This window comes from Oxyura jamaicensis, chromosome 7 (genome assembly GCF_011077185.1).
Source record: "Oxyura jamaicensis isolate SHBP4307 breed ruddy duck chromosome 7, BPBGC_Ojam_1.0, whole genome shotgun sequence".
NCBI classification, from domain to species: Eukaryota; Metazoa; Chordata; class Aves; order Anseriformes; family Anatidae; genus Oxyura; species Oxyura jamaicensis.
The window spans coordinates 25,026,783-25,046,741 of NC_048899.1; the positions used below are offsets into that span (position 1 = coordinate 25,026,783).

Consider the following 19,959-nt stretch of genomic DNA (forward strand, 5'->3'; position numbering starts at 1 on the left):
CATTTTGTTAAGTTTACTTGTACTGTTCAGAACAATTTGAGATTTACAATGCTTGTTTTGTAATACAGCCACAAAGAATTAAGGGAAGGCTTTAAAAATAATCTCTCTTTTCCTCCAGCCAAAGAAACACTGTTATGTTTTCATCTATCATCTTATTTAGGGTCAAAGTTTGGCTTCTCTCTTGGTGCACTTGATGCGCATATGTAAGTGCTGCATCTGAGTAGTTTGCAGAGGAATTTGGCACTTTGATTTTCAAATGCAGTGCCAAACGTGCAGAGAGAACAGCGTAGCTTGGTTACAGTGGAGTTTTTGCAAATATGGGAATTACATTTTCAGGAAAAATGACTTTGAGAAGAGAAGACTTAGAAATCAATTGCAATTAAAATTGTAACTGGCTTGGTACTGGAGATGGATAGCTGCTAGCTTTAGATATTTGCTAGCTAGGCAGAAACTCAGAAAACTGTGTTTTCTAAGAACAGAGATATAGAGGAAAGATGGCTTTATGTTTAAGGCTCTACGCTGGGACTCAGCAAATTGACTTCCCTTCCTTTCCTGGCTGCCTCACAGGACTCCTCTGTAGTCCTGGGGATGATTACAAACTTTTTACCATATGTTTACTCTCCGTCTAAGTGATCTGGAGCCTCGTTTTAGTTCGGGTCCATGAAATTTTAGCCTACCAAATAATATTTACTTATTAGTCTCTACCAGAAAGTAAACATTCTTTGGAAAAACTAAACTGAGTCACGTTTATAGTGAACAGAGATTTGGTGTTCTAGGCAGTGACTGATGAAAAATAAGGCCTTCGGAGATGATGACTATATCAGACTGGACCAGGCATGGGATCATTAAAGTTGTTTCAAAAAATGTTGGAGGGAGGAAGAAGGGAGAAGGGGAGGAGATGCTGACCATGAGGGCCACAAGCTATTTTCCCAAGGTCCCATAACTCAGGAGAGAGGAAGGACCTGACAGAAGCAGAGAGCCTTCCTCAAGGGGGACTTCATAACATCATTATTGTATTGGCCAAATTCAGGCACACTTCAATATTAATGAAGGTTTTTTTTTGTTTGTTTGTTTGTTTTTAATTTTTTAGATAAATCATCCACAAACGAGTTTATGAGAAAAATAGAAGGAAGAAGGACAAAGAGGTATGCCAGAGAAGGAAGCTTACAGAGTCCAAGGGGTTCAGAGAAGACTGCAGTGGGACTGCATCTGAGAGGGAGTGTTTACATCACTAATTCTTCAAGGGCTTACCTTCTGGGACTCTGAGTGTGGATTGCTGCTGGAACATTTGTCTGGGATTTGGCCTCTGGGCTGGTGAGTTAGTGATGGAATGATACATGTCTCGTGTGCTGAAACATGATGTTTTCAGGTTGCTCACTGTGAGGAGTTTTGGGCTCTGATCATTCTGTTTCTCTTGCTCCAGAGGACAGGATGTGCCATGCAGCAAAGAAGGCAAAGAATCACAAACATTAGATACGGGATTTTCCAAATGGCTCAGGGCTCTCTTAACATTGTCATCATTGGACTCAATGGGACTTTCTCCCCTGACTGTTGGGAGCAGGGATCTTGTATTTCAGCCTGTAAAGTAGGTAGATTTCTGCAATCATTTGGATACAAAACAAGTATATATGTCTGCTGCAGTGCAGGGAGATGATGCCGCTTTTGCAGATGCTGTTTAGCGGTAGGGAAGTAGTACGTTAGCAAGGTAGGTCAAATTCAGCCCCTAGTTATACCAGTTCAAATGCAGAATAATGCTGTTGCTGTGTTTAGCCAGAGTTTGTTGTTAAACAGATACCTTCATTTTGCAGGCACTCGGTACAGGTACAGGTGATTGCACTATGGGCAGGGGAGCGATGAATGGAACCTGATAAGTTTGCTCCTAGAATGTATCCCAGAGAAAGTAAATAGCATTGCAAAGGGTTAGCTGTGCAATATTGCTTTTCCACTGTAGCATTACAATAATGTACTATTTACTGTTTGTGCCTGGTTTGTGCTGCCTGAAACTAGGAAAAGTGTCCACTTTGGAAAAGTTGGAGCTTCAGTCTGGAACAAAACATAACAAAACTTTTAAATTTCCTTATGGAAAATGGATTTTTGATTTTAACAGAATAATAAAATGGTTCTCTCTGTTTTTGTAGAATGATGAACCCAACACTGAATTTGCCACGATAACCAATTTGGTCCCAACTTGGTGATTCATTTCCCTTTGAACTGTCTGGCAAAGGCATATAAGTCCACATAAAGTTGTTCCAGGGGAAACAGCAGCCTGGGAGTCCTCTGAAAAAGAGGAGGCATGAAGGAGGCACAAGAGTTGATCTGATGGTTCCATTTGCAGAGAGCTGTCTACTGAAGGGTGTTCAGTAATCCCCAGAAATCCCAGATACACTGTTGGTATGCTAAGTGTAGGTTTAGCCATCTGACAAGGGAAGTCAGGACCATGCAGCTTGTTCCTGCTGCTGCAAGAAGATACGCAGCAAGAGGGACTAAGTTACACTGTCCCTAGAGAAAAAGGAATAGTTGTGTGCTCTGTATGCTCAGGGCTTGCTCCTCCTGTACCGTGAGCAATCCAGAGGCAGAGGAATGTTGTCTTAATTTAGAGCTGCTTGATTACATCTTGGGATCGTAGAAGCCTTGTGAATTTGATCTTAAAATCTGCTTGGGCTTCCAGTGCTTTGCTTTGTGGCACGGCTGCTGCAAGCCTGGGGTTGTTGGCCTGGAGCTGCTGGTGCTGGGACAGTGCAAGCCCCGTTACCTGTCTCCCTGGCCCACTGTGGTGTGAGCCGCACGGGTCGCTCAGAGACAAACGCGACAAGCTCGGTTACCTCACACCTCTTTTTAATGGACCTGGCAAAATCAAAAGAGCAGACGTGTCAATGGTGACATACCAACTTTTACTGACAGAAGAGAGTCATGTCAGAAGTGTTATGGGCGGATCTACTCACAGCATCCAGGGGCTGGTTTAGAAAAAGCACAGTGAGCGAACTTTTGCTCAGCGGGTTTCACTTCTCTGGTCCTCATTGTTCTGAATGGTGCTCGGCAGCTGTACTTTTGGAGAAGCAATAGGCATTTTTTTTGACCAGAGATGTTTGCAGCTGTCTCTTGTCTCCCCTTGAACTCTTTTCATATTCATATTTTCATTGCTAATGAGAGTCTTGACTATATGCTAAAAAGATCCTCCATCCCTTCAAATTTCTCTTGGAATAGCTAAAGACAAAAGAAGTAATGAACTAAAGCTCCCTCTGAGTCCTTGACTCATCCAATCACCCAAATTAATCAGTGTTAAAGAGAAGTGTGCTGCTTGGTGTGACCACCCAGGACGCTCTGTCTGGCTCCATGACTTTGGTTGCTTTGTCTCAGTATCACAGCACGCATATGGTGTGAGATTATGCTCTGTCCTCAGGTGCCCGCCACGCTTACCTGAGGTAATCAAACCGATTGCAGGCGAGTGGCAGCTACAACAGAAAATAACTTCTAGGCAGCTGTAGGTTTGGCATAGGCCTTTTACGATCAAATTTTCACCTCCAGTATAAATCCAACAAAGGAAAGAGTATATCTAGATGCACACCTGTTGAAAGCAGAATGTCGACCTAAATGTTGTCTTTAGCCCATATCCCCAGCCTGCCTCTGTGACCTCCTGTGTACACATCCATGCTCTTGGTGACAGCCTTACATAAATACTGCTGGCTGCATGTGCAATAGGCAGGGGGGAGAAGGGCCTGGCTCCGGGATGTCCTCAGTAGAGGAATGGCAAACAATGGCAGGTAGCATCTGGGGGTGAGATAGGCCCATAAGTCGGGGTTCCTCTCTTCCCCCCAGCTGTGCCACTGACTTGCTGTAAAACCTTCCCAATCACTCACCTGCTCTGGAGGTTCAGTTCTGCTTTGGTAAAGCAGGAACAACGATTCCTTTGAGCTGTGCCTCTGTAGCAGTGATTGAGCTGGGCTGACAGGCACTAATGCAGTCTTCAGGGAGCGGCAGCGCTGAGGTTGCTCTAGTGAGCATTTTGTACTAGGGGAAGAATGGATCCTTAACATATTTAATCAATAATCTCTGGGTATGTATAGCCCCACTTCTACATTAAATACTCTGAGCGATTTAGGGATTTACTGTGTCTTTCCCTCTTTTGTTTATCTCACATTCTCATCAACAGGAGCTTAATTTTAGACCATGATAAAACTTCTTAAGGATACTTTTACTGGATAAAGTCATTAAGAAATCTGCACACTTTTCTTTTTCTTTTTTTTTTAATAGTGACCCCATTCTTGCTTTCTGAACTATCGTGACTTTTTTAAAAGGGAAGCAATAATGAATTTCCATATGGACTATACCCTGTAAAAAGATTATCTCCATTTATTCTTTTTATAAAGTTTTCAGAAGGGAAGGCACTGTCCCAATGCACAGAAGCAATTTTTCTTTTCAATGGATCCTGTGACTCAAATCTAAACCTCTGCTCTCAGAGGAACACTTTTCAAATGTTTACTTACTGCTTGATTCCTGATAGGCAGTCTGGAAAAAAATCAGATGAGGTGTTGCTCCTGAAAGTTATACTGCTTTATATTGTTTGAAAGGCAGAGATTGAGCTGATTTGTCTAGCAGCTTGCCTTTTCTCAGCTGGGGGAAAGAGTTCCTTTGTAGCTCAGGCTTTTATCAACAGTCCAGTAAAAGTGTTTTATATATATACATTAAAAACACACAACATTTATATAAAGCCTTTCATCTTGATGGTTCCAAAGTAGTTGAAAAATTGTCAAATAATTTGTCAACTACTTTCCTCAAAAGTTATCTCTAACTTCAGCACAAAAACGGAGGTATTTCTGTGCTGGCTGAAACTATTTTTGCTACTAATAGCTTATTAACATAACCATCAGAGTTGTAACGCACGGATTACAAAATTTTAAACTAAGAATTTTAGAAACTTTTTCCTAATCATGTAAGAGGATTTAATCAAACGTGAAGCTGCTTTCTTGTTACAGTGAGGCTGGGGGGGAGCTGGGGCATGAGGTATGCTGAGCCGGAGAGGATCTGCACTGCGTGTTTGTGGTGGGTAACTGGGGAAAAAAAATATAATACAGTGCTGAAGACAAAATCAGGGTCGTGGAAAGATCCCCTTTTGACAGATGCTTGGTGACAAATTCCCCTTCTGCAGCATAGCTGGAACAGATTGTTGTGTATGGGTGAAAACTGCATGAACAAACAGGGATGCCTGTCCCACTCTGCTACCCCCTCACCCATCATGGGCTTGCCAGGAGGGTGCCAAGAGGAGATTTCTGCCTGGGGCTGGTGGTGCTCCTCACAGCCATTTGCCCTTTACCTCACTGGTGACACCATGACCTTCCTTGGCTGATGTTTCCATGTGAGCAGCAATTGCCTCTCCTGGAAGGGCTCTGCCTTCACACGTCCCCCGTGCTCTCTCTGCCTCCGTAAGGCTGCGTCACAGGATCCTCTTGGCTGCTGAACCTACTTGTGCAAGTCGTTGGCTACCTCACAAGCAAACGTTGCAAGGTGACTAAGGGTTTCGTGATGGGATCCACGGCAGAAGCGTGTTAATGGAGTCAAGTGCTATTTATTTGCTCCAGTGTATTTCACTGCGCCCTTGGCGCATTCACACTTCCTGTATGAAACTTGGCTGGAGGAGTCAGAACTGCAAGACATCATCCCAAATTCCAGCTGGGATGTGTAACTTGGCTACATGACACTCTCCCCTCTTTGCCCCCCTTAGCCACTTCCCATGTTAAATAGTTTCTCAGGACTCCAAGGGGAAGGGGGAGATAATCTCCAGGCAAATGATTCTGATAAGTAGAAAAAATGTGTAAATAAAATAGCCATGATTAATAGTAAGAAATTGTCACTTGTCTCACTTGCCTGGAAGGTGTGGCTTGCTGAAATGACAGCCCTTGTCTTGCTGTTGTGGGGCTGGGATGCAGAGAGTGAATGCTGGGGGTGGGATTTATTTGACACATATTTTCAAACTGGAAAAAAAAAGAAGTGTGATTTATTTTCTTTTGCTGCAGCCTGCTCCCAATTTTCAGTTTACATTAATAGCCATGGGAACAGCAGTTCTTACTGCCATATACTTTAGCTATTAACACCGTGTCTGGTTTGACAGTGCGTCTCTCTTAAATTTCTTTTATTCCCTTGTGATCATAAAATATGTATCAGCCTTCCTTTTTAATCTCCTTTGGCATGTCCAGCTAGTTAATGTGCATCTATCCTCCTTTAGAATTTGATTCTTCTAGAGTCATATACTTAACTAGAAGAAACAAACTCTCTACTAAAACTTCCTCTTGTTTGTTTGTGTATTTATTTTTAATTTTTTTTTAGTTGGGAACTTGTTTGAATTCATATTTAATGGAATTATTTCTCCAGGAGCCCACAACAGCTCTCTCCCCAAAATGTTTGTTTCATTGATATTTTAATTGCTGTAATAATCAGCATTCAGAATAAGAGGTCTTTCCCCTAGCTCAGTAAATCCATACTGGCTGAGTAAAGCACGTCTGTGATTTATGTGCAGATAAACAGCTTTGGATCCTGTCCAATCACTTCATCAGTTTTAATTCAGCTGCCTAATCAGTAGCAAACAGGAGGTTTTTTTTTTTCTTTTTTTTTTTTCTTTGTTTTGTTTTTAGCAAGGTGGGGGGTGCTAATAGAGGGTTTGGCGTAGTCCCCAGAATGGCACAGATACTCCCCATTTCTCATCATGTTAGTGTCAAAGTCAGCTCTAACTTTCTGAAAGAGCTTATAAGAAGGGATGAGATGCCAAGGCCTGCCTTTAGGCTTTTGGTGGTATCTAAGGAACCATGCAGATATGCAGTCTGAAAAACAAGTCTGCTCTTATCTCATGATTTATAAAGGACATCCCTCAGATGCCTGAGAAATGTGGAAAGGCTCGTATGGAAACAGATTTTATTTCCTGTATGTGTTTAGGAGTTGATGCCTTTGAGATTAGTTTCACAGCAATCAGGTTACTGCTGTTGCTGTTTCCTAAAAGGCACGGTGACTTCAGTGTGGTCCGGGAGGCAGAGGTGCCTCAGGGGAGGCAGGGCAGCACCAGAGGGAGGAGGATCATCCTCCCTGCCCTTCCCAGTTGCATTGGGTAGGACAGACAGACCGTGGCATCCTGCTGGAACAAGCACCATCCTCGCTCCTCGTGTGTTGCAGGATGGGGACGGGGCAGGGTGCTATTCACTGCTGCTCTTTTCCTCTTCATTCCTGCCCTGCTGTGCCGCAGGATGGATGCTTAATGCTCGGCGATGAAGCCCTGGGGTTTGGGGGACAAAAGCTGCACGTGCAGCTCTACAAGAGAACTGCTCCTCCTGCACCTCAGCGCAGCTGAGTAAGAGCAAGGATGGCATGTCCCACTGCCACCTCTGCAACTCCATCCTACGGGGTGCCATTACATGTGGACTGTGTGCATGGTGCTGTAAAGGCCACGGTGATCCAGATGCCCCTGGACTGAGGCTCTTCTAACTTAGGGCTCAGGACCAGAGCTCCTGACCTCATTTTTATCTACCGTAAGCTAAGCAACTGCCTATTAACATTAAAACATTGGACCATTTACATTATTATCTGTTGGTGCCATGTGTCCAGAGGTGAAGTGTTCCCTGATTTATAAGCAGCCTCTGAAGGATTACAGAGAACAACCCCGTTTTGCTCACCAGATCTAGGGCAAGCAATATCACCCACAATAATAAAGCTTGCCTAAAAGGTTAGCAAGGTTTGAATAGCACACCATGGCTGTGTGTCTCTGAGCCTTGTTGGTTATCCTGGCTGCCCTCCATTTCCATGGCTAACAGTGCCTGGCCAATTCCCTTATGCTGGGAGACTGCAGGAGATGTTAGATCACTGTTCTGCTGGATATATTTCTGCCTCCTTCATAGCAGCCCTTGCTGGTAAGTCAGTGGCAAGCTGGGGAAGCAGCACTAGGCTGGGTGGCCACCACTGGGCCATTAGGAGACAGGTTCATTGGGAAGGGAAGATATCAGTGTCGCTGCTGTATCTTTTTGGTGGTTTACATCATTGCCCAAATGACACCCAACAGCTTTTTTTTCCATTTCAGGTTAAACCCCCACAGCTCCATGTTTCATCATTACCAAGACCGTAAGGAAAATCCCAACCAGAGCTGTTAAATTCAAACTTTTTTTTTTTGGCTCAGCCTTAATTTCCTGCACACACCCATAGCTGCAGGGGCTTTAAATAGAGCTTTGAATCATGAAATTCGGAGAATTAGGCTGGGCTGGAGGGAAGGGCAGTAGATTGGGTTAGAGGCAGTTTGGGATCAGTTCGCAGAGCAAATGTGCGTTTCCCGAGGGACCTTGGGCGAGGTGTTTAATCCATCTGCTGTGCTGGGTTTTGTGGGTCTGCAGGAGGGCAACAACACTTCCCCGCCTTAAACTGGAGCGCAGATAATACACGTTACGAGAGGGAAGAGATTCAGCTCCTGTGGTGGCTCTGGCACAGCTCCACCTCCTCTGCTGCAGCACATGAAGGTTTTTGGGGATGGCTGTGAGCGGTGTTGGGCCCATCTCCTGCAGCGCCAGGGGAAGGCAGCGTGCTGGCATGGCCTGGGGACAAAATGGTGGCCACGGCCCTGAGGTGCCAGCGTGGCCGCAGGGAGAGCTGAAGAGGCTGTGGCCCAGCTTGGATGGGGCTTCTTCAGTTCTGGGTGCAGCAACCCAGGCTCCTTGCCTGGGCAGTTTGCTCCTTCAATGTGGGGATGCCCTGCTTTTGGCTGAGACAGCGTGGATTTGGAGAGGGAAGTTTGGTCTTGTCTCGTGCTATTTATCTTATCCTACTTCTCAATCAATGACAGCACTATGGAGGGGCTTCCAGGCTTGGCTGAACACAGTCGACAGGTCTGGTTCTTTTAACCTGAGCACGAACTATGAGCACCGTGTTCCTGTTAAAATTAATGTGAGATGAACTTCCAGAGTCCCAAAATTTTAAGACAATCCCGTCTATCGACTGCTTTAATGGCGAGATAGGAATGGCTTCCTGCTGTAACCTGAGAGGGGATTCAAACATCTGACAAGTAATTTCAGGAGAATGCTCAGTTTCTTGCAGATCAAAGGTGAGTTTAGGGAATCCTCTATTCTCTGGCCAGAAGGGAGCTGTTATGTTTAGAGTTTGGCAGATTGCAGCCCAAAAATCCTGCTGGTGATCAAACCCAAGAGTTTCTGCTGTCCAGTGGCTTACGTTTTACAAGAGACTGCCAGTCCTGGGGGTTTGAGCTCACAGATGCATCTTATTTTCTTACAACCTGGTATTTTGGGCTTTGATCTGCCACCTGGGATATCACCAAAAAAGCATCTCCACTGTTGTCATTTTAAAGAGTAAGAGAAAACTGGTAATGAGGGCTGAGTCCTTTCATGAGGTGATCTGTCATCCCTGGCGTTCCCGTGAGTTTCCTACCTTCAGGATTCAGTCCTGGCAGAAGCTGTGGAAACTTTCCCATCTTCAGCCCTCTCCTGTGGCTGCTTCCATAGGGAAAGACTGACAGGCGAGGGAAGGAAATAAGTAAGGGTGCATATATGTGTCACAGTCTTAAAATGTTTCAAGAAGGGACTGTGGGAGCATTTTCTGGATTAGAAAAATGTGATAAATGAGACTTCTTGTAGAAAACAATTGCTGCAGTCCTCTTGGTGAACTGGGTGACTGGTTCCTCTGTTACTACACTTTTCAGATGTTGCTACAATTATGATTTTTCCTTTTCTTTTTCTTCTTCCTTTTTGCAAGAATCACACTACGTAGAAACCATTGTTCAAGTACGATTTACCAGGGTGGTGACAGGTCTGCCTATGGCCTGTCCCTGAGCGTGACACCTTAGCCCCAGGAGCCCTCTGATACGATACAAGGTTTTGGCACATCAGATTTTAGTTTCCCTGGAAAAAACATTTTGTCTTTTTAGAGCCTCCACTCCTTGTGTGATGTAGAGCTAATAGCATGTGCTCCTTCTCAGGAGCACGGTGAGGATAAACCCATCTGGTTTGTGAATGCTCAGACGTTGCTGTGATGGAAGCCATGTAAATAACTAGATAAATGATTTCAGTGAGATCGGCTGTCGAGCATAATAGGTAGCAGGGTCAGAGTCTATTCACAGTGAGTCATTTCTTACTGGCTGAGTGGGATCTGTGCTCACAAGCCATTGTGCAGAAGCGTCCTCTGATTTTTGCTGTCTCTGTCTTTTCCCTGCCTACGTGTTCAGCTCCTTGATCTCTTGCCTGGAAGTTCCAGGGAGCAGGGACAACTGTGTCCAAGGGCTGCACAGAGCTTAGCACCAAGAGTTCAGGCACAGGGTAAGCTTTGGGGTGCTGCCATAATGCTGAGCTAAAAGATCACTTATTAGGGAACAATCTAGAATTTAGCATACTTTGATATAATTTTTGCCTTTTTACTTTCATTGGGTTAAAATGGAATTGAGAGTTTTGGACCAAGCAGATGGGTGAAAATAATGAAGATAACCTCTGAGATGTGAGTTTCTTGAGCAGATTTGTTCATTTTGTGCTTTTCTGTGGGATCAGCACCCTCAATGTTTCAAAGAGCAGGGATATTGCTCACAGCTAGCATGCTCGCTGTCTGCCCTGCCAGGCTTGCTGTGAGACCTGGGGCAAATCGTGTAGGCAGCATTCACACCTCTTCATCTGGCTGCAGCTCATGGATTGACTTGAATGGTTTAAATAGGTCTTTACTAATTTGTATCTCTGACTACATTGGTGAGTAGATCTGCTGACAGAATGGAGCATGCAATAAGCTCAGGCAGGGGTGAGTGATAAGGCGAGGAGATGAGTGGTGGAGACAGTAATCTCCCCACGCAGAACGCTGCAGTGGGGACGAAGGTGTGTGCTCACAGCCTGCATTTCTCACTGGTGCATTTTTCCCCTTGGAAACTGGGACAAGAGGATTCCTTGGCTCTCCTGGTAGGATGAAGTGGTCAGTAGTGTGCAGGCAGGGCTGCACAGTTTGTAAGTTAGATTGAGTGTGTTGAAATATTTATTGTTTTTACAAACATTTGCTGCTAGCAAATCTGTAGGTTCAGATTTTTGCAGAAAGCAAACATGAAGAAAGAGGATTGCAGCTGAAGCAAGTTTTGAAACAAACTTCAGATGAGCCTTAAGGAAAAAATTTATGTTGCTCTGTGGTTAAATTTAAATAATGTTTGTTACATTTTGTTTCTAAAACAATTTCAAAATTTGAAATTAAATTATCTTCCCCATCAGAAGGCATAATTAGAAATATCCATTGAAGACTTGCTTTCTGATGTTTCCACAGGTTACTAAGGATTTTCCCTGGTGCGTGACTTCGAAAATGATACTTCAGTAATGCAGAGGCTGTAAGTATTATAATATGATGTTTGCAACCCTTCTTTAACAGCTGTTTTTACACTGTTTCTAGATCTTTGCTAAACTTTGCTAGACTCTACCTTCCAATGAGCTTGCACGGAAGTGGCTGGAAGAGGACATGGCTCTAAAATGGATAGTGCCATTTTAGACACTTTGCTTTATGAGCTTATTGTTGTCTTGTTTAAGAATTCCAGTAATGGTTGTTTAATCTGCAGGAAGAAAGCCCAAGACATCTGTCCATATTGCTGGAAATGCCACAAGTAGACAAAAATAAAAATACCTCATTAGAGTAGATGAGCAGTGAATAAAATGCAATGATACGTTACCAAAAGCTGGCATGGAGTTGGTTCCCAGGCACAGAACAAAGGCCAAGAACCTTATTTTGCTTGTGATAGCACTAATTAAAAAGGCCTATTAGAAGCTGAATGAATGAAATGGAGGCTGCTGCCCTGATCATGTATTTGTTGGCCATCAGTCACCTGGTGTCAGAGTTGGGTGTCTGAGGAGTCTTATCACAGAGGGAAGCTTTTGTGCAATTCCTGGATTGAATTCCTGGATGTGTGAAAAAGATGCAATTTCTGTCTCTTCCTCAACTGTTCCCATATTTTCCTGAGGTGAATTAGTGAGCTGTGAATTTTGGTAGCTCTTTCCTGAATCCTGCATTGTTTTCCCTAATCAGTTCTCTCAGATCTGCTCAATCTCCTTTTAATTCAGTCAGCTACTCAACATCCAAACCATTTGTAATAAAGAGAGTGCTAATTTTTCCTTTTATTTCAATTGTAGTTGATGGCTTTCGGCAGGTGTTATCATATAACTCAATCACCAGCCACTGGAATTTGTAATTTAATCAATAAAGGAGGCCATTTTTCTCAAGTAGATCAAAAAAGAAAGAGCTCAAGGAAAATACTCAGTAAAAGGAGAGTGAAGAACAAAACAAAGTGATAGGAACTGTGGTTTGCACTTAATAGCTTCACACCCTGGTGGCTATATCTGCCTGGCAAGCAGCAAGCAAAACAAATACCACTATTTTAGAATTAATGAATGTAATGATTGTACCTATGCACTCATCTTGCAAAACCTAGAGGGAAAATCATAGATGTAACTTACACTGCTAAGGCAAGTACCTTGAACCAACTCCACCGGGCTGAATGGTGTTAGCAGCTCTCTGCATGAACATTAGTGTTTGCACGAGGAGCTTGATATCAAGGGATACACCAGGAAATGAAACTCTGTGCTGTGCCAGACCCTCCAGCCTTTCCGTTCACACCCCTTTGTGTCATTGTGGTTGCTTGGGCAGAGGAGGGCATAGCTGTGCCAACAAGCCACTCTTCATGTACTCACTGAATGGTGCAGAGCTTTGAAGCACGGGGATATTCCTGGGCACAATAAAGGGTGGCTGTGGCTCTGTATACCTGATCTGTCCCCTCCCTGTCTTTGCTTCCAGTGCTTCTGCTACCCCAAAGGAGCGGGTGGTGCTGGCAGGATGAGGGGATGGATGTTCATTACGAGCAATGAGAGCTCTCTTGGTTTCACTCCTGGGCCCATTTAAGAAGTGCAGCGTCCAGAAGAGCATCTCTGCTGGTTCTGCTGCAGACCTGAATTTTCTCCCAAACAGGAAGGTTTATTTTGCTCTCAGCTTCTGGAATGCAATGTGCCCTTTTCACACCGTCAAGAAGCTTTGTGTGAGGCCTGGGAAAGCACCTGTGCTGGGTCACAGCTGGGAACCTGTCCTTGGTTCCTTGAGGACCCAAGTTTCAGAGGGAGGTTGCCTGGACAGGTCTCTGATATCAGGCCTCTGAAAAGTCGCCCATGGTTTTGCTGATAAATAGCTGCTAAGTATTATGGTCTCAGCTTGGCAAGGTCTGCAGAGCTGAAGATGAAACGGATCAAAATTATTCATCCGGAAAATGTTAAGGTTTAAAATTACACTAAATCATTTGGTCCTTAAGGGACATAAAAATGCTGATTTGTTTATGTCCCTCCCAAAGTTCCATTGCCAGCACTGTAGCCATGTTTACTGCAAAGGAAATGTTGAGTCAGCCATTGAAACATTCTTCCTAGGGGATTTTAGAACATTTTTTAATTGAAGCAGACACATGAGTAAAGAAAGGCTTAAGAATACAACATTTGGGGGAATTTTTAACGTGGTGTGTGGCATTTCTTTCAAAGATTTTAGTACTTCCCTCGAGTGCTACTCTAGATTGAATAAACAGGTATTTAGAGAGTCTTCGGGTGCTTATTTTCAACACGGGTTGCCAAACTTTTCCTGTGGTAGGCACTTAATTTCATAAGACAGTAAGGCAATCAACTGATAAACTCTACAGTGAGTAATCTTTAAAAAGACCAGATGCTCTAAAGCAGAAGCTATTGCTTAATTGCAGTAAGAGATTTGTCTCATGGTTTGTTAAGAGTTGAACATCATGAATTGAAGAATTCCTGGACAAGTGTGGCAATGAAAGGGCTTGGTTCTCATTTCTCAGCAACTCGGCCTTGTTGGAGCCTGCTGAATTCAAGCCCTGCTCCTGTTCTCTGCAGCTGTAGCAGAAGGAAAAGTTTTGGACAAGAAGAGTGAGAAGTGTGCCAATCAGGCAGCTACAAAATTTACAAAACTGCAACTGGCCAACTTCTGACAAATTACACTCTCTGCCCTTGGAAACTATCAAAGAAACCTGATGTTGACTAATACGAGCAATGTTGTAAATTATATTGGTCTATCCTTTCTCATAAGCCTAAGTTTAAGTCTATTCCCCAACCTTTCAGCAGTGCCAAAAGATTACCAAGCATGCACCATATGATTGCTTACGATTCCTCCTTCCTTCTGGTGCCCACCAAATAATGTCATCAAAGTCAGTGCAGCTCTGCCTGCTGTGTTTGGCCAAATATGAGAGCAGAATTTCTCCCACTGAGTGGCTTAATGTGCTGTATTTGAAGATTGACTTTTTGGAGCAACCAGACTTTGGCTGGCCAAAGCAATCAGTGTTTTGCCGACCCAGGCAGCCTAGGGAACCCAACTGTAAGAAGTGAAAAGCTTCTGATGGCCTGAGGATGAAAGCTTTCCTCAGGATTGATTTGGCACTCAAGAGCTCAGTACTTTGCTGAACTGGAGGATCCTCAGAAATAAGCAGTGGCGCATGCAGACTGTCCCTCTGTCCTTGCCACAACACAGTCTTCCTTTTCACCTGAAAAAGGAGAAAAGTAATACAACTTTCAGTGGTATTTTGCACAAATCCTTTCTGCAGAGCAGAATATTTGAGGGGTGGGAATCATACATGTGCAAAGTGTATTCAACATTGTTTACATATATGTAGTCTTCAATATTTTTTCTCTTGCTTTTAAAGTGCTAAAACATTTTGAAATCCTTGGCTTGTTTTATTTCTGTCTTGTTCCCAGCACCAAACCACCCATTGCAGTGATTCCACACAGATGAGACATTTGGAAAAAAAAAAAAAAAAAAAAAAAAAAAAAGGATGATGTAGGCTCTTTTAGCTCATCTCTTAAAGGACATTGAGTTTTGCTTCCCCTGTTCTTTGAATTCAACAGGGTGCAGAAGGACGGGGTGTCATTTAGCTATTAAAGATTTTTGTTTTCCCGATCATTGTGAAGTAGCATCATTACCACAGGCAAATTACCATGCTTCACTGTGCTGTGTCCATGGCACATTAGAGGCCCTTTCCCGTTGGTAAAGCTGGGTCTATTCTTCTGTAAAATGAGGGGCCCATTGGCAGTTCTTTGGCAAGTTAGACAGAGGGACAATTTAATGAGAAGGAGAGTGGTCTAATAAGGGGGAAGAAATTGAACGTGACAAGTGCAGGGAGAGATAGGAGGAGGCTGATTTATAAATCACTGCGTGATTGGGCCAAAACAGTTATCGGTTTTCACAGGGATGGGGGAAAAGGAGGCTGCAGTTTTGGGGTAAATGAGCAATGTGATTTTTCCAAAGTGCATTTTAGAAAAGGCAAGCACTCCATTCCATTTCTCTTCTGTGTAGTAAGTGCTGTGCTTTCAAACTAATGGAAACTGGTTTGCATTGCTTAATTTTCTTCTTGGAAATGCTGTATTGGTTTTTGGTGCAGGAATTGGACTTCTGCTTGAATATGTCTGGATTTTACAAATAGGCTTTAGTTTAATAAGATGAAACCAATTAACCAGAAAAGTCATTGCCCGTGGATTTTACAAGTGCATAAAAATATATTGCTTTTTCTTGAAACATTTCATCACCCTTTTAAATGTTCCCCTTTCTTTCCTTTGCCACCGGTGGCAAAGCACTGGGCTGAGTTTATCCCCTCATGCCTTTTCCTGAAGACGTCGGTCTCTGGCCCCAGCCGTGTTAGGGGGGCTGTGTGTGCACATGCATCTGTTTAGTTCTGTCTCGCCTTGCCCCTGCTGCTGTTTGGTGCGCTTCACTTGTGGCCTGAGGAAAAACAGAGCACGCAAGCTATAAAAAGGTGTTCTTAAAAGGTTGCTTAAAGTGGCACGGGACCCAAGGGCTAATGAGCAATCTCTCAAAACCAGGTGTTAATGCAACCGCTGAAGCTTGTGGAGCAGCAGAGATGCCGAGGAAGGCGGTAGCACCTGGGTGTTATCCCACTGCGTCCCCGGGAGAGGAAACATCCCTTGAAACCCCCTTTGGCCCCTCATCGTGCTGGCTCTGCCTTGTGAGTGAGGGTGGGGACAGAGGCATGCCGTCCCGTGACAGCATGGAGGTCTGTGGAAATGAGGTCTGGTCTCTGCCTGCCTTTGTCTGAGCAGTGTTGCTCGTTTAATTACCTCTCAGGATATTTTACCTCCATCCTAAGTAATTAAATTGGAGGGAATTTGACATGAGGCCCCTCCAGCCTCCTGTACCCCTCCATTTGCATCAACTCTGCTTTGGGAGCGCTGGGTGACCACAGGACGCGGGCGCACACCGAGGAGTTACAGGATTTCTCTTTCCATTACCTCACCCTCCCGATTGCCTCCCAGCCTTGCCTCCTGCTGAAATTGCAAAGGATATTAACTTCTGCGAGCTGGCGGGGTGTAACCAGGCTGGCAGTGCCTGGGGATGACATGGTTTTCCCTACTCCCATTGGCACAGTGTAAGTGGAGGCACCAAGGGTCTGCTTTAGCCCCTCATAACTTTGCTAGTTTGCTTTAGTTACCAGGCCATACAGTGACTAAAACATGGCACTTTGGGGTAAAAAAGGGTGTCTGTCCATGTGGCGTATGACACATAGAGTTAGCTCTTGTAAACAGGCATCTCCGTTCACACAAGCTTTGCCCAATCCTTCAAGAAAACATCTGTATCATCTGAAAGAACAACAAACACTCATTTTCGGTAATGTGAGCGGCTTTAATTCTCGTCTTCCGCAAGCAGTGGGAGCAGCCTTCAGGGCAGTGCCCTTTTTGCATCCCCAGTTCCATTTAGCAGTGGTTCTCACATTTTAAAAATAAGCATGGGCACTTTACCAGCAGCCTGACATCGTTATTAATGCTGTGCGTATTTACCGTACAACTGACGGTCGAGCTGAAGGAAATGATTAAGTGGACGATTTTAAAGGAGATACCCCTTCTTGTGGAGTGTGAACTTGCACACAGACCAAACAGTTGCTTCAAGCCCCTCTGGATCTGTGAGAATCTCTTGATCAGCCACACCGAGCTGGGAGTGATGCTCCCCTTTCCAAAAGCCCGGACAGCCCAGCACCTCTTCCAGGAGCTGCGGGAGCAGCATCTGCTGGGCAGCGTCCAAGCTCTTCCACCCTGATTTCATTCTCACTTTTTCAGCCTTTGTTGAATCCCTAGGCCGTCCTTCATATTAAAATGACCTTATTCTTTCATTTAAACCTCCTCCCATTCAAACAAGTGGTACCGACACCAAATAACTGCTTTGTGGTATCCAGTTTTGTCCTGCATTTGTTTTAAAGCTTCCCAGGAACCCTTGGCTACTTTGCGCAAACTGTTAACTTGAGGGCAATAATTTTGTCTGGGTTTTGTCACAGAAATTCAATTAAGGAGGATTATGAACACAGTTGTAGGCCTGTTTCATTTACAGTTGCAAATGAAACCCAGGCCACACACTGATCGTTTATATAGGAAGGGAGATGCTGTGTGGCTTTGAGTGGCTGGAGTCAGAGTTACCTGCACGTTCCTTTGTGCGGCTTCACTTCTTGCAGAGTGGAGGGGAGGGAGGCTTGCAAAATGAATAAAGAAGTGACAGAAAGGCGGGGAAGAAATCACCAGGGGGAAGGCTGCCCCCGCTGCGTTTCCTTAGGAGGCATGCTTCCCATCTACACATAATAAACTCCATGGGGAATTTCTCCCTCCTTAGAAATCATATCCCGAAGGGTAAGAGGGAGTAGTCCTTTATTTATTTATTTATGGCTAACAAAGAGCAATATTCCGTTCTCCTGGCCTTGGTTTGGCTCCAAGTCCCAGAGCCACTGGGGGCAAGGCATACGGTTTCACTTTTTTCAGTTATTTCTGGGTCGTGCGAGCCAAGATTTTTATACTTTTTTTTTTTTTTTTTTTTTAGCTTTTTGAGTTTTTCTGCAAGCAGCTGAATTCCCCAGGTGGGAAAAGGGAGAGGAGGTGGGAGGGAGGGGAGGACATTTACTAGACTGGAGCAAAATGGTAGCTGTGCAGAGCCTGGCTGCTGGTGGAAGCAGCATGTTTTTGGATAATGAAGAAGAAGGGATTTTGTTTATTTTGTGGGATGCCTTTTTTATTTTTGAAGGGCAAAACAAAGGCACAACATCTTTTGATGTCCTCTGATGAAATGTCTGTATTTGTAAAGGAGCAATATATCTGAGCTTTGCCTTGTAACAAAAACTTGGGAATTGCTTTGCACCGCTCGGGAGATGGGTGAAGGGCACGGCACGTGGTCATCTCCTCCTTACACGGGCTTCATCCCACAGCTTTGGGTGCTGTCCTCTAACCCTCTGGCAGGACCCCCCCCATTTCCCTGGGGTGCTGTGCCTGAAGACGCTGCGGACGTGGCTTCCTGTACGAACAGGGCTCAGCTCTCACCTGCTACGTTTTATTCATAAGGAGTTATCACCGCCTTGCAGGCGGGGAAAAGAAGTGCTCGAGGGTGGAAACGCAGCCCCAGCTGAGTCAAAAACAGGAGCAGCCAAGTCGCGGTTCCCCACCCTGACTACCCGAGCTCCCGTTATCCCCTGCTAGTGGGCACCGGGGTGCCTGCCAAGCAGCCACGCATCGCGCCTTTGATTAAAGCTCTCCTCAAGTACACTCTGTTTAACAACTCCTTTTCCTCTCGGTTCTTGCTTTCTTCCTGATCCTGCAATTCCAGGAAGGGTTTTACTGTCCTTACTGTGGTTTCAACTCTGTGCCAAGAGGCTTACTGGATTCTTCACCAGATCAGGGGAAATAAGCTCTTTTGTTTCTAGCTTTAGATCAGATACTGTTTCCATACACCTCTCTCTATACAGCCTTGACACTGTTGAAGTCTGAAAGAGAAGCAGGCAGCTTATTAACTCTCAAAATCTTCAGCAAAATTCACTGGAAGTGGTGCAGCGAAGCGTGAATAACATCTACCTTTGCTCCAAAGCCAGGGCAGTTCATCCCAAGGCGAGGGGCTGGGAGAGCTTGTTGTATTTCTCAGCTGTTTTGTGTCAGACCAAACTGGTGAGAGCTGGTGCTGGGAAAACCAGCTTCATCAGCACCACCTTGATCCAGGCAACAACTGGACAAAAAAAAAAAGGAGAGGCCTCATAAAGGGTGATCTGCAAGTCTCTTATCTTTTGGGCACCTCTGCTGAGGGAGGTAGGAGAATTCAGTGCCTGAATTCAGTGCCTGAATTCAGTGCCTGTAGCAGCTCTCAGCCTGGTTGGACGTGACTTTGGAGCAGGTATCACAAGCAGATGGATTTGAGGTTCAATAGCTTTGCAAAAGGCAGTCTGTTCACACTGCCACGCAGATACTAGGGAAGAAAAAGGGCAAGAATCAGAATTTTGCGTAACTATAAGATAATTTTTTACTGCTGAGCTGGACGATCTATCGTAATGCAGTTTTATTGTGTAGGCAGTGAGGGGCCTTATCTGAAGGGTGTTCACACAGGCAACAGGAGCCGACCTTTGGCAGTGCTGCTCTCAGCCCCCTGACGTACCAAGTGCCTCGCTGCCTAGCCCAGCCCAGCTTGCAGGTGAATAAAGTAGGGTGAGATGAATCTCTGCCTACGTGTCAATCACATGTTTTATATTTGGTAAAGCATATAAAAATAGTCCTTCCTTAGCATCTTTCAATCTGTAGGTAGTAGAGTTAGATCCTTAGCCAGCAAAAATGAGCTGAACTTCAGTGCGGAAGAGCCGATTTTGCTCTGCTTTGCTCCAGTTCAAGGGGAAGCAAATCTCCGTGGAGTTCCTGGGGGGTTGTTCCAGTAGTACCCCTAACCCTCGTACCAAAACCTCAGCCAAGGGGCAGGAAGAGAGGCTGTGTCAGGTAGGCATGATGTGATACGATGCCTCCTGTTTTGCATAAATTGATTTAGATTCATGACATCTGGCAGCATTGCCCTCTCAAAGTGTAGTGGAGGAATAATCCATTCAAATCTGCTCTGATGGAGAGTGAAATGTTGTTCATGAGCCTAGTTTAAAAATTGTATCTGAGGCTTTCCCTCCCGTGGCTGCTA

General features: G+C 44.6%; 1 protein-coding gene across 4 annotated transcripts in view; it reads left to right on the forward strand.

Moving 5' to 3' along the window:
- SEMA5B (semaphorin 5B) overlaps nt 1–19,959 on the forward strand; it is a 268,777-nt gene that overhangs the window by 72,035 nt on the left and 176,783 nt on the right. For 3 of the 4 annotated variants that reach the window (XM_035331906.1, XM_035331909.1, XM_035331910.1), the window contains exons 2-3: nt 1,091–1,314; nt 11,266–11,326. The gene's annotated coding sequence lies outside the window, so the exon portion shown is untranslated. The remainder of the gene's footprint in view (nt 1–1,090; nt 1,315–11,265; nt 11,327–19,959) is intronic. The other variant, XM_035331907.1, reaches the window with a different exon arrangement.